At 42.0% G+C, this 15,101-nt stretch overlaps 1 long non-coding RNA gene across 1 annotated transcript; it reads left to right on the forward strand.

The window, feature by feature from the left end:
* Positions 1–723: 723 nt before the first annotated feature.
* LOC310765616 lies at positions 724–10,427 on the forward strand. Its single transcript, XR_014549679.1, has 3 exons — positions 724–1,199; positions 1,519–1,766; positions 10,315–10,427. It is a non-coding gene; the product is annotated as an uncharacterized lncRNA (long non-coding RNA).
* The last annotated feature ends 4,674 nt before the right edge of the window (positions 10,428–15,101 follow it).

The raw sequence follows: 15,101 nt of genomic DNA on the forward strand, positions 1-15,101 counted from the left end.
AGCCCATAGATCAAAACCTTAAGGGGAGGGAAACATAAGGGTCAGACTGAGTCCAAACCAAAGGCCAGGTGGAATAGCTCTGTCTTGCAGGCCCTGTGGAAAGATGTCAAGTCCCGCAGGGCCCTAGTCTCCACCAACAGAGTGTTCCACCAAGTCAGGGCCAGTACTGAAAAGGCCCTGGCCCTAGTTGAGACCAATCTAACCACTTTGCGACTTGTGACCTCCGAAGTGTTGTCATTTGTGGACCTTAAGGTCCTCTGCGGGGCGTACCAGGAGAGGTGGTCCCATAGGTACGTTCTAGGCCGCATAGGGCTTTAAAGGTCCAAACATTTAAAGGTCAAAACAAGAAGGAAGGGTGCCATCTTGCCCTTCACGGCAGGCAGCAAAACGTCTCTTGGGCCCAATCAGAGGAACCCACTGTGGCGTTTGTATGGAGCCCCTGGTCGTCCCATGGACTATTGACCCGTACACCATTAATCTGCTGCTACCAACCGGGTCCTCCCTGGTAAAATCACTTCAGTCTCAATCAGGTTCTCAATTAATAAAGAAGAGTGTATTTTATTTCAGGCACAAACAAACTTTTACGGCATTCCAAACGTTGTTGCTCTTTACTTTCTTAGTCTTGTTTTCCTCTCTCTCTCTCTTCTACCTCCCCACACTCAAGAACCCACTGCCCTAACTGTCTCTCTATTACCAACTGCCTACCAACTGCTTCTACAACCAGCCAACCCACTAAAACCAGCCAACTACCCACCAACAACTCCCCATGAACTCCTTTTATAGTCCCACTGACTCCACCCCCCTGGGTCCTGACTGGGCAACCTGTTTAACTATTTCACCTCCAGTACTCTCTCATATGTTAATCGTCACACCCACTGTCTCCCTGGTGTCACTGCATCTATCTGTGCTCACCTTGGATGGAAAACAAGGAAGCTTATCCAACTCTGTTGCTCTGCTAGCACAGCAGACTGCTGCAAAAGAACTGTCCCATCTCTTCCTCTCTCCAGCAGCCCTCCATGCACCCTCAAAATCAACTCCAGACAGGGAAGATTTTGAGGGTATGCAGGGAGAGGAGAGGAAGGGGAAGTCTCACTGTGTAAACAGAACACAGCACATGCAGCATTGGATACGACCCAAGGTTGCTGTGTTCCTGTATGCGTCTGATTGGTTGACTCCAGTGGGGCTTAGAAGATTGCTTAGTTGAGTGTCTCCACTGAATCCCACTCCGAAAGGGGGAAAGAGTAATTTCATGGGGCATTCTAGAGATAATTTGCTGATGACTGCAAGGCCAGATTAAGTACGCAAGGCCACCCACGGAGAGATTTCCCTTAAAGATGACAATATAATTCCCCTTTCTCTTGCAAAGTTTGAGATGAATTCCAAGAAAAATAAGGAGTGTAGGAACAAGGAGCTATTGAAACAGTATATTATGCTTCTGTGAAGAGTTTTTATGTTGAAATGTCTTCTTTTGATATTTTATTGAGCTCTACTTCTTGTGTCTCTATTTCTCAAGAGCAGAATGCTTGCATTAAGTCACAGATCCTGGGCGTAAAAAGAGCTATGGCAGCATTATTCGGCAAATGATGTCCATGAATAAACATTTGACAAAGACTTCTGCCAAGGCTAAAACCACTGGAAGACAGAAGTGCGCGTGTTATCTTGAGAGTCTCAGATCTTCAAAGAACATCTGGCTGTAAGAGAGCCACAACTGTTTCAACCCATCCTGAGCCTGTAGGAGAGGATGAAGTGTACATTCAGCTCATGAGGCAAACACAAAACATACCCTTGTAGATTATATTGTTGTATGGACATAGCAATTAGTTCACTGCATCCAACAAAGGAAGAGCTAAAATTAGACCATTAGCCACAGTGGTACCAAACCCTAGTGAACTCAGTGGGGCTTAAACAAATTAGTTATGTTCCTGGCCACAGTAAATTATTCTCCTAAGCCTTTGTCTGAGGACAATGAGACCTTTCTCCCATATTCAGTGTTAAAAATATCCTTCTTTATTTGCTTTCAGAGTTCATGCTTAGGAGCATGCATTCAGTCTACAGCAGTCAAGTGAGGAACGAAGGCACACATAAGCTCTTTCCCCATAAGTGTGGGTGGGCTTATCTTCAGATCTTTGCCCATTCAGCCTGGAGGTCAGAGGGGGGCTTCTATATGCATTTAGTGGATTGTACATGGAAGCCTATCTATGACTGGGAATCCTTCTAAAATTGGGCTCTTGATCTTAGGGATGGGCAATATTGTCCATTTCAGGTTCTCTTCTTTCCAATCTTGAGTTCATCTCTCCACATTCCCATATCAGCTGGCTTAAAAGAAAAAAAGTCCTCATGGAAATTGATCAGCAGTTGTATTTTTGTGTGCAATTTTTGCAGTGCAATGTTCACGCCGAAAACCCAGAAGGAAATGCTCCGGTTTTCGAACGTTTTCTGGAAGCCGAATGTCCGATGTGGCTTCCGCTTGAGTGTAGGAATCTTCTGCAACCAACCGGAAGTCACACCTTGGTTGTTGAATATTTCAGAAGCCAAATGGGCTTCTAGAATGGATTACGTTCGACAACCAAGGTTTGACTGTATGTTATTTCCACTAATATATGCATTAGTGCATCCCCTAACATGCACCTTTCGACACATTACTTGGCTCAGGAGCTGCATGGTGAAATTGGGAGAAATGCACATTTCAAAGGATGACTGGGTTCGGCTCATGCGTTATTTCAGCATTGCTCCGGGGGGATCTGAGTTTGCCATGATGAGGCCGCAATAGCCGCCCACCCCGTGGCTGGGAAAGCAGCTATTGTGTTACAGTGCAATCGTATGTATGTTTATGGAGAAGCAAGGCCCATTGAGCTGAATGGGACTGGCTCCTAGGTTAGTGAGTAAATGTAGGGTTGCAGCTTCAGACTTTCATCTGCTGCTGAAACAAAAGTGCCCTTCTAAAGTAACTAAATAAAAAATCTCGGATTGATATGCTTCACTTTTTCCATACCTACTTGTGTCTGGGTTTTGCTTCTCTTTCTTTCTACACATTTTTCTTTTTTACTAACAAAACACCCATTATTATTATTATTATTACTACAAACATCAAAGGACAACACTGTCCCTAAGTCAGGCATAGGCAAACTCGGCCCTCCAGATGTTTTAAGACTACAACTCCCATCATCCCTGACTACTGGTCCTGTTAGCAAGGGATGATGGGAGTTGTAGTCCCAAAACATCTGGAGGGCTGAGTTTGCCTATGCCTGCCCTAAGTATTTGGCTGTGACTCCTGAAGACCTTCTCCCTACCTTGCAATCCCTTTTTCTCCTGGCCTGTGAGGGCAGAACCCTGACTGACTCCAGCTACAAAAGCTGCTGAACAGACCCTTCGGTTGGGATATTGTTTAGGGTGTTTTGTTGGTTGAGAGTTGCTGCTGTTATTGATATTATAATATTGTATCTTTATTTTAGATATGATTATGATTTATGTGGAAACCGTTCGATTTGGCTGTGTATTTTTTGATACGTTATTTATTGTTTATGGCTACTTTTGTTGTGTTGTAATTATGTATTTTTTTCATGTTGTAAGCCACTTGGAGCATGGTTTGAACTATGGATAGGTGGCATACAAATAAAATTATATATGTATGTACTTTTCCGTGTCTAAGATGAGTTGTTTTTTTACTCTAAAACAATGTTATAAATTTGGGGCGTCTTATACACAGATAGTGCATATGCGGGGCAGGCCTTTGGTTGCAGTTATGCGGGGCGGGTGTTTGGTTGTCAGCGGCGATTGGGTGGGTGATTGATGGCTGCTGGTGGCAAGTGGGCAGACGCTTGTTTTCTTCTGCGACACGTGTGATTGGCAGCATCGGGTGAGTGATTTTCGGGGCATTCCTCTCCAAAAAAAAGCTCAACAAATCTGGGCAATCTTCCCCACTAAAAGTTCAACAACTTTGGCAATCCCCCCCCCCCATTTTCTTAATTTGGAGTTCCCAAAAGTAGGGGCATCTTATACACGGGGGTGTCTTATACACACAAAAATACAGTATGTATGTATGTATGTAAGTATGTATGTACTGTGCTTTATTATTTCCCCTTCACTCCAAAACTGGGTACTCTGAAAGGCTATTACAGTGGTATCTCTGGTTACGAACTTAATTCATTCCAGAGGTCCGTTCTTAACCTGAAACCGTTCTTAACCTGAGGTACCATTTTAGCTAATGGGACCTCCCGCTACCACTGTGCTGCCACCGCACGATTTCTGGTCTCATCCTGACGTAAAGTTCTTAACCTGAGGTACTACTTCCGGGTTAGCGGAGTCTATAACCCGAAGTGTTTGTAACCCAAGGTACCACTGTATTTAGAGAATAGTCAATCCAGAAGAAGGTGGACTCAGAAGAACTGAGAGGAAGTAAATGAAAGCTCAATCTGGCCATCTTCTCCCAAGACACCTAATACTTCTACAGTGGAAGAGTGCAGTCACCTGCCAATATAGGGAGGGAGGGAGGGGGTACCAAGTTGCACCCATATCCCCAGACTGCAAGTTGGGATGAGTTAGAAATTAGATTTACATAATCCAAAAAGGATCCAGGAAAAGAGAGGGAAACCTGGGACACCATCAGAAAATAAATTAAAGCCAAGTAGTTGTAATGAAATTCTACCCCCAAAAAGTGGTAGTTCACATACACAATATATTTATCTGTATGATTTCCATTCCCCCCCACCACCTGTGTGTTTAAATTGTGCAAGCCAAGCTGAGGCTTTTACTGAAGAGAGGGATGAGGGAGACATTCTGGTTGGTTCACTATAGCTAACACACACATTTGAAACAATGCGGGAACCAAAACACGGAAAATTTGCGCTTCTCTATATTTTGGGAGCCGTTTCTCCAACCAAAAAGTGTATACAAAAATGAAGGACACAATACCATATATGGTTGGGTCAACATCATTGGGGGGGGGGGGTTTGCCACATTCAGGAAAGAATACTGATTACAGACTAAGTACCTCACTTGAAACTTTATAAATTACTTAATATATTAACACAAATGGAAACCATAAGATTGTAGCTGTTGTATAAGGGATTATTATCTTGAAGGGAATGTAACTGAAATTATTAAGATTTTGGAAAGCAGAAAATAATAATAATAAAGAGGGAGCCATCAAATCTAGCTGTGAGGAGGCCACTTTAGCTATAATTTGGTATATTAATAATTGGTTTTTAATAATTGTATTAATTGAATAAAATTGGCATTGTGACTGTTATTGGAACGATATTGGAAAGTCAATAAAACTATTTATATTTAAAAAGGGTATACGAAAATGTTTCCTTTAAAATAATGTATGCATACATGAGTGAAAATAACATAAGAATGCATGATATATGGGAAAATTGGTAGCAAAAAAATGTAAATTAGGCAAAAGTGCATACAAAAATGTGTGAGTTAGGAGAAATGTCACTAAAATGCTGATGAATTTTCATGAGACCTTTTTTTAAAACTCACACACATAAACTGATACTGACATGTGGTGAGCTAAAGACTGGTAATCAGAACTGAAGCAAAACTAAAATTGAGATTTGTCCATTCCAAACTGAAGGGCAAAGAAGCACTGATAAGTAAACAATCCACCAAATGGCTTGTTTATCCTTGGTATTTAATTCTCTGTCGTCTATTGTGGCACAGCTTTTATAATACTGAAATATCAGAGCCCCAATAGGAACGCAACATTACAAAGCCTTTGAGACTAGTTAAAATTCTGTTACATCTTTTGATAAAGTCAGGATATCCATGCTTAGAGAGCACACTTAACATATCATGCAAATACCTGGACTTGCATATTGATATAAGCCTTAAAAGCAATGATAATTGCTCTGCTTTGCAGTGACAAATTGTAGTACAATTAGGGCCCAATCCACCTGAATGAAACACTTTTAGGTCCCATCTATTTCAGCAAGAGGGATGTAAACACACACTTAACTTCAACACTTAAATCAACGAGAAGTGCCGAACTTTGTCTGCATGGTGCCCTCATTGGCTAGCCAAACTTCAACCTAAATTGCTTTCTAACCTCCAAGTACCTTGTCTTTGCTACTTATCATCAGCCAGATCATACTTGGGCTACAAACTTTGACATTTTGAAATAATTTTATTACTTTTACAATTTGGTAAGCATTAAAGTTCCAGCACAGCATGCCTGTTTCTACTTAGGAATATTTTTATCTCTCCTTTAACCAGAACTTTTCAACCTTTCTGTGATCTCTTTATAATTCCCTTTGGAATACATAATTGTGCTCGATCAATTTGTTAAAGGCTTTTGAAGTGTTAAAAAAGCTGCATTAAAATTATTTTCTTTCAGGTTTTATGTTAATGAATATAAGGTGCTATTCAAAGCAAAGTCAGTGTGTCAAGGGAACTTTAACTAAAGTTATTCATACATAAACTAAAAAAGGAAACATCTTTAGTGAAGGAAAATACATTTAATGAGTAAGTGCAGCACACAATTCCTCCTTTCAAAAATGTCAGTTCATATTGAACCTCCATTCTAGATATCTTACAATTACTTTGTCAACAGAAGGTAGAGTCGTGATGGATGATGCATTGGTTCTTGAAACCAAACTTTCTGGGAGTTACTTAGGCTGAAACTAAGTGCTTTTACATTCCAGTCTTATTGATGATAGTGGTTTTATATTTATCACCCTGTCATTTCAGTTGACTGTATCAGCCTCTTCAGTGCAGCAATATGGACACTAATGGAGGTGTGTCCTTAGTTTTCTAAAGGGTCACAGATTCATTCCACTAACACGTTCACAGCACAGTTATAAGCACAGGGGAAAACACGCTTTCCCCCTCCCCCCCCATCTTAAACAGCAGTCTAAAGTTAATAAGGCATATTAGGAAGGAAAGACGCTCAAAAACCCTTTCTTACTACTCCTTTCAGGAACACAAAATGGAAATTGAATAGTGACATCAATGGCTACCTCCAGAATTGGCAGCAACGTGCTTCTGCATTCCAATTGTTGGGCAGTGACAGCAATTGCTTGTGGGCTTCCTAATGTCATGTGGTTGCCCTCTGTGAGGAAGAGGATGCTACACTTGACAGGCCTTTGTCTGATACAGAAGGGCTGATCTTATGCCTCTTCTTGCTCCAATGTATACCACTAAATGTACTGTTCAGCATACCCTTCCAACATTTCTCTGATGAAAATAGGGACACTCTATTCGGTACTACTATTACTACTACTACTACTACTACTAGTAGTAGTAGTAATTTTATTATTTATACCTGGCCCATCTGACTGGGTTGCCCCAGCCACTCTGGGTGGCTTCCAACATATATAAAAACATAATAAAACATTAAACATTTTTTTTTAAAAAAAGTTCCCTATACAGGGCTGCCTTCAAATGTCTTCTAAAGGTTGCAAAGTTACCTATCTCCTTGGCTTGAGGGTCACATAACCCATACCCTCCAACATTTCTCCGATGAAAATAGGGACATCCTAAGGAAAAGCAGGACATTCTAGGATCAAATCAGAAACCAGGATGGCTTCTGTAAATCCGGGACTGTCCCTGGAAAATAGGGACACTTGGAGGGTCTATTTCAGGCCTTCAGGTGGTCTCTGGGCTGGATCCAGGCCTAGTCATGTTTAAAGGAGGTCCACTTACTTCCCGTTGATTTTGGTAGGTCTCCTCTAAGCGACTAAATCTGGATCAAACCCATAGATCAGCTCTAAGCTGGAGGCTTGTTAATCCAACTCATTGTGTTCTGGAAAAGCATATAGAACAGTCTAAGGAGAACAGTACACAGGTTGAGGCTAGACCACATGTTTAAATGCGTCTGTGTTTAAAAACTGAAGAACCAAAGATCCTTCTAGGAAGCTAGTGTGTCAGGTTGGTCTAGAACTTTTCTCCCTGCATGCTTTCATAGGATCAAAGGAAAATACCTTATACCGAGTCAGACCTTTGGTCTCTCCAGCTCAGTATTGTCTCCATGGATTGGCAGTGCCCCTCCAGGCTCTTTGGAGAAGGGGTCTTTCTCAGTCCTAACTCCATACAAAACAGCTGCTCTGTCACTTCCCACAGCCCTTCCCACAGACAGAGATTTGGATCACCCCACACAGATATTTGATTCTCCCACTCACATTGTGAAATAGCACAAGGCCATACACGGAAGATGCATGAGTTGAGTTTAAAAACAAAAAAACCCTGAAAATGGCTGTGGGAAGCTGGCAGTTTCAGCAAAGAAATCGTGGTGGGGCAGGGGAAGGAACAAGCTGCTTAGTTATTTCTGCTCCTATCCTTTTCCTGCTCCAAAGTGTCCACCTCTAATTGTTTTTTCTCCCAATAGGGGGAAGGATACTTATCCCTATTTCCCACACCTCATCCCGTGAATCACTTCTCCCACATTTTGACTGGGAAAATAGCAAGAGAGGGTTGAGCATCCCTTCTCTTTGATGTGCTTCCTTTTCTGATCGTAGTCTTTGATGCTGCCTTTTAGCTTAGAAAGAAGACAATTTGTGCATATCTTGTCCATTATTTTGCCTGATCCACAGGTTGTTGCAGGGACACACAATTGCTGGCAATCTTGTTTTAGCCAATTCCTAAGAGGGGACTTGTCTCTTAGCAGCAGACCACTCTGCAACTAGCTATTTTCAACTGGTGTGAGGAAGGGTTCCAGGTGGGTTGTAACCTGTAGGTCTTAACTGTATGTGTGTGTGTGTTTTCTAAAACTCGCATTTGACACAAAGCTTTTTTTTAGACCAAGTTGAGTAATACATTCCTTTCCCATGCTACCTGACGAAGACTTCTGTGAAGGCTTCAAAGCCTGCCTGATGCTTTGCTCCTGGGATTTGGGCCAACAAATGCCATCGCCTTCCCCCTTTCCCGTCTCACCCTCTGGGGCCATTGTGGCAGCGACTGTCTCTGGCCTCCCTCTGGCAGCGCTCCCTGTCTCTACAGCCAAATGCGCTCCTTTCATCTTTCAGTAATATAATGGCACTGTTTTGCAACCTGCCCTGTAAATAGGTGGAATTCTACCAGGACCTTGGCTAGCCCAGGATCAGATTGCAACACTTATTTATAAGAAATTCTGTCAAGAATCAATAATAGTCTTGGGTCTCAAGTTCCTTCTTTAATAATACTTTGATATGATTTGTCACAAGCTAGCCCAGAGTCTCCACCAGATTTTATTACTTAGCTTGCAGCACAGTGTCTCATCTTTGAGTCATGAGATCAGCCATGGGGAGACCTTTAAAAAGCTATATTCCTTACTCTTTGGTTATTACAGAAAGTCTATATTACTCAATAATATCTTTTATAAGGTGTGCTGTCACATCTTCACATAGATGTTTAACCTCGATGTAGATATAGTGAATGCCCGGGGGCCATCCAAGTGACACGGACATTGTCTTTCATGATTGGATGCCAGATGTATCAACAATAATAATAACAACAACAACAAAAGTTAGGCCTTATTTTCGCAGCTTGGTATTTCTGACGGGGATTTCATACCAACTGTCAACAGCAACTAAGATTTTATTTAGAGTGCAAGGGTGTAACATTTTTATTACTTGGAAATATGTCAGGCTTCTCTACAAGTAATTTAGACTCATTTCCACTGCAATACTGCTTCCTTAGGTTGCTAGTGTATATCTCAATAAACAGAATTCTCCTTCGCCACTAGCATACTTTGGCTCCCCATATATATAAGAGCTCACTCCAGATCTATAATTCAAGTAGTTACGGCGGATGCCAGGACTGGCTCCAGGTTTGGTTTTCAGCGTTGTAGGCTGGAGATTGTTGACTTAAGGTACAATAATTCAGTTTTCGACTTAAGCTTCATGTGCCTTCGGAAAATATATAGATACATATAATTAGGGTAGTCTCAGCCTCGTTCGTTCAAGCGTTCCAAACCTTTTTCTTAAGAGAGAACTGAACTCTTTATAAATGCAGTGTTTGCTTCTAGTACAATTAAAAGAATCACGATTTAGGTAATTTCTTACATCTTCGACATGAAGCAAATTACTGGAATACCACCTTGATTCCCCCCCCTTCTCTAATTTTGCCTTTCTTCACCTTGTGTCCCCTCATAGGAACTGCTCACCTCTGTTCTCTCCCCTTCATCTCTCTGCCCCGACCATCAGACATGATAGAAGAATCAGAGGAAGGCACAGTGTTTGTCCAAGGAGTTTTGTGCTGTGCTCAATGCTCAGGTGCTATCTGTATATGGGAAGGTTTTTGAATCCACGTACAATCCCTGGAAACATGTAAGTTGGCATTATCCCAGAACACTAGAACACACTTATGCACATATTGTCTATTTCATCTTCACAGCTCAAAGGCTCTGTGATACTTTGAGGCAGGATAAGAGATACTCCATCTCTGGAAAAACTGGTTGTGCCCCCCAACACCCCTTCTAAACATCACATCCCTGATTCATCTCCTTGCAACAGCCACAGGAGGCAACCCCACCCACCTAACTTATGGGAAACGTCATAGCAAGTGGACTCTGGTAAGTAATGTCCTGTTTCCTGAGAGGAGAAAGGAAGAACCTGCACACAGAGGCTTGTAGGGAAAGACTACCTATGGCCGCCCTGGTGCCTACCAGATTTTTTGGTCTACAACTCCCATCAACCCCAGCATGATGTGACCGAGCTACCTGATGGGAGTTGTAGTTCAAAACATCTGGGGAGTACCAGATTAGTGAAGGCTGTATTATAGAAAATCTCTAGATTGGGGAAAAAGCAGATGAGAGAGGAAGATGCTACCTGCATAAAAAATAAGCCATGTACCACTTATCTCTGGATATAGTGGAAACTCCTTTGAAGGTCCTGCTTCATAGAGGCAAAGGTTGCCCACTGCCTTCCAGGCTCTCTCTAAAATCCAAAGCCTGGAAATGTTGGAGGGGCAGAGGAAACAAAGAAGAAGAGATGGCAGAGAAATCTTGTAGAGATTCCACAGGAGTCTGGGCAGCCAGTATGAGAACAGGATAGTGGGTTAGATGGGCCATTGGCCTGATCCAGTAGGTTTGTCTTATGTTCTCAAGTGTAAATCCCCAAGAGATTCCCAGTTGCAGACTTCTTGGTCCAAATTGCAACCCAGCAATAAAAAGGATTGAGAGTAACTGAATAAACTCGGAATCCACAACTCTTTTTTTTTTATTGGTTCTTCATGTTTACATTATTACAAGGAAAGAGGAAGAACCATAGGAGTTTCCTTTCACCAGGGCAGTTGCCACAGTGAAGATTCATTTTGAACTGTTGGCCCAAATATTTCACAGGTGTAGCTCCTCTGCTTCCCTTATGGAGGCAGAGCCAGCACTAACCAGCACCAGACATCTGTACAAATAAACTTTCTCCATTGTACTACACCTCCCATCTTCAATGACCAATGGTCCTGCTGGCTGGAGCTGATGGGAGTAGGAACTGGAGAACAAGGAGGGGCACAAATTCCTTTGTCCTGCCTTAGCCCCTGATTCCTCAGATTATTCTGGGCTGGCCAAGGGATCTCCTTTCTTTTTTAGAACTAGTAATGAACTAGACTTCTCAGAGTCTGCACAGATGGTGGCTTCAGAGTCATATCTGGATCAGCTTCTAACAACTTTCAGAGGTGTAGTATAAATTGGAGAGAGCTGCGAGTTTAAGGAAAGGAGGGCCAGGAGACTTAATCTGGAAAGGAATTTGTCCTCTCAGCAGAGCAAGCTACTTTATTTTTCCTAGTATAATGACATCTTGGTTTTTCTGTTTCAACTTGAGATGTACGAAGCTGACAATATGTGGGCAAAGGTAAAACATATTAGAAAACAGGGTTCTCCGCAAAGTAGATTTCCATTCAGCCCATGTCAAGGATGAACATATAAAGCAGAAATCTTAAATATCCATTTTGATTATCATGAAGGCTCTGTAGTCTGTATAGCTTTTGTGTGCATTTCTGGGATATGGGCCTTGGTACAAAAGTTCCATTTAAGAATATGACGTTATAGAAAAGATCTGTGGTATCAAAGGTGGCAGAAGGTGAATACTGAAGGATTCTGTGAATCTGAAAGGATTCCTTTGTTTGGATTGTTCATAGGACTGGGTTTCTGGCAAGCAATGTTGCAGTCTGGTTTATCAGTGAAGTGAAACTGTAGGCTTTTATTGATGCATCAGCTGATTTGACAGAGCTGTTTAACTGGGGATGGGGTGGGGGCAAGAAGGGAAAATCACAACTGTACAGTTTCACAAGGACTCTTCCATGTGTGTCCCTTTCACAGTAGAAGGATGAGTAAAGATATTAAGGAAGTGCATTATTTTGACATTTGGTACAGACATCTATAAAATTAAACAATCAATGGATGAATTAAATTCTCCTGTTTTTTGGTTTGAATCTTGCTAGATCAGATCCCTGAAATGTCTACAGATGACCATTTATCAAGTCTCTGTAAGACTGTAATATTATAACCATCCTCTTAAAAGTAGCTAAGCACCTTCAGCTGCTAGATTGACAATGTTCAGCTACATCCATGATGGTGGTGATTAGTGCTATTTTTCTAGAAAAAGAGGTGCTGGAACTCACCATGAACGCCTCCCTTGTTCTCTTATAATGGCAATGGTGCCCACCTGGGAGGTGCCAGAACTGAGTTCTGGCTGAAAAATCACCCTGGTGGTGACCATAGAGTATATCATTGTTGAGTTAACACTCAACAATGATATACTCTATGGTCACCACCAGGGTGATTTTTCAGCCAGAACTGTGGTGGTTGGCTTACATTGTGGTGGTTGGCTTTCTGACTGTGGTGCTGGAGTCATTGGTTGGATATGGAGCATTGTCACAACAGAGATGAGCATAAGAAGGTTCATCTCCCTCTTTCCCTGAATCAGATAATGAATACCATTTGATCAGCTCCCTATAAACTTCCCAATTTCTCTCTAGTTTAGTGGGTTTGTGTTTTTAGGAGTTTTTAGGAGTTTCTCAGTACTTGAGCAGGAGTTTCTCCATGTGAAAGTCAACATTGGTGAACAAGCCTTCCTAAACAACAGAATGGCCCATCATCAGTGATCCCTGCAACAGGCAGCTACAAGCAAGTTTTGTGTGTTTCCTGTGTGACCTTCTCGAGCTCAACAAGTAACAATGAGCCCAAGAAGCCTGATGCCCAAATAAACATGCACATTAAAACATGTGCCAAGATACATTGCCATGAAACTCCCTCCCAAGCTGAGATTAGAAAGGCACACTCCCTGCTGAACTTTCAGGCACATGACTCAGTCTTTCTTGTCCCAGCAGGCATCTTAAGGCCGTGTTCAATTTTATGATTTGCTTAGAAGTGCAAATACTTAAGAAGTATATAATTGTCTTAAGTAAATAAAAAAAGTAAACACTTTAGATCCATTCCCGCATAAAATTCAATAATCCATTGCACACAAATATTGCAAGGTAATATCAACAAAACGCCAACTAATCATCATAATCACTCCCAACAATTACAGCAAAGCATTAAAGAATTATGAACAACAAAAACGGTCATGGCAAAGAGATGCATCAAAGGCCGCAGACTAAGATCAATGCAGGAGCAAGACCACTTGTCTTATACACACAAATATAACTGGCAATTGCTAATGAAAGAAAAGATAAAATCCTCCCAGGGCAGGGACTTGCCTTTTTGTCATTACTTATTCTCTGATAAAACCCTCTGAAGAAAGCCAACCACGCTTTATCCAGGGATGACTTTGTTCTGCCCACCTGCCCATTTGCTCTTCCGTTAGTGGAGAATCCAGCATTGCATCAGCAGTCCCACATCCTAGGTAGACTGTAAGTGAACAGGCCTTTGCCAACCATCATTGGGTGAGCAATGTCAAGAGCAAGATGCAGAAATGCATTGGAAGTCCACCATGCTATCTTTGTGGAGCAGTTCTGGAGGTTTTAGCAACTCCCTCCTGAAGAGCTACAAAGCCCACAAAACTTACCAGTGGCAGAGAAACCGATGACAACATTCATAGGAGGGGTAATAAGAATACAGTCGTACCTCAGAAGTCAAACTGAATCCGTTCCAGAAGTCCGTTTGACTTCCAAAATGTTTGAAAACCAAGGTGTGGCTTCTGATTGGCTGCAGGAAGTCAAAGAACCCGCATCGGATGTTCAGGTTCCAAAGAACATTCACAAACCGGAACACTCACTTCTGGGGTTGCGGCGTTCGGGAGCCAAAATGTTTGACTCGCAAGGCATTCGGAATCGAAGGTATGACTGTACCTCTGTATCTCTGAAACGATTAAGCATTTAATTAAGTGCATGCCTTATTTTTGAGCAGTCTGAATAAGTAGGCTTTTTGATTACATGGACTTGTGGGGTGGGGAGAAATGAGAGAAGGAAAAAAACTGGTATGGGCAGATTTGGTTTTCTGTGTGGTAAGGAGGCTTGCGAATCTGGCAGCAGAGGCATGCAGAGTTTTGCTGCTGCTGCTGCAGCTGCCTGCAGCATAAACCTTAAGTGACAGTTTTGACATCTCGTGTGAACTGGCCCATACCTGTATCAGTGACAACTGTTGCGTGGCTCAATTTAGCATTTGATCAGGAGGCAGCGTAAAACATCACCACAGGCTTTGATCTCATCAGTTTCAATCACGTCCATAAATCTGTGCTCCGGAAAAGCATCTAACTTTGCTCTAACTTTCCCGTGAAGCCCCATATTTCCCTCTAGTCCCATCAAAGTTCACTATATTAACCCAGGAGTTATAGGTTTCTGCAGAAATAAATTCTTCCAGCGGCAGCAAAATGTACTTGTCAGACTTTTCCACTGCTCCCTCGGAAACTCATTCTCTTGGAGAAGAGGCTCATTTTGAATGCTAACATCCCGAAGCAGCCTCAGCTATGGTACCCACACCCTCAACATTAATATTCATAGAGATCTTCACTTATGGACAGTCCCTCCTAGGGGGCAGTGAAATCTTGTTGAGTGGGGAAATTGCTTGAAACTGGGGCATACAAGGGAGCAAAGTGGGCCCGGTTCAAGATTTCTTTTTATTTATTTATACTTCTCAAGTTTATACATTTCATTAGTTTTACAATCAATTTAACATTCCAAAGTTTGACTTCCTCCCCCTCTTTCTGCGGTTCCTTGAATTCATTTTTTAATATCTTCTGCATATC

This window comes from Podarcis filfolensis (genome assembly GCF_964270895.1).
Source record: "Podarcis filfolensis genome assembly, chromosome: 6".
NCBI lineage: Eukaryota > Metazoa > Chordata > Lepidosauria > Squamata > Lacertidae > Podarcis > Podarcis filfolensis.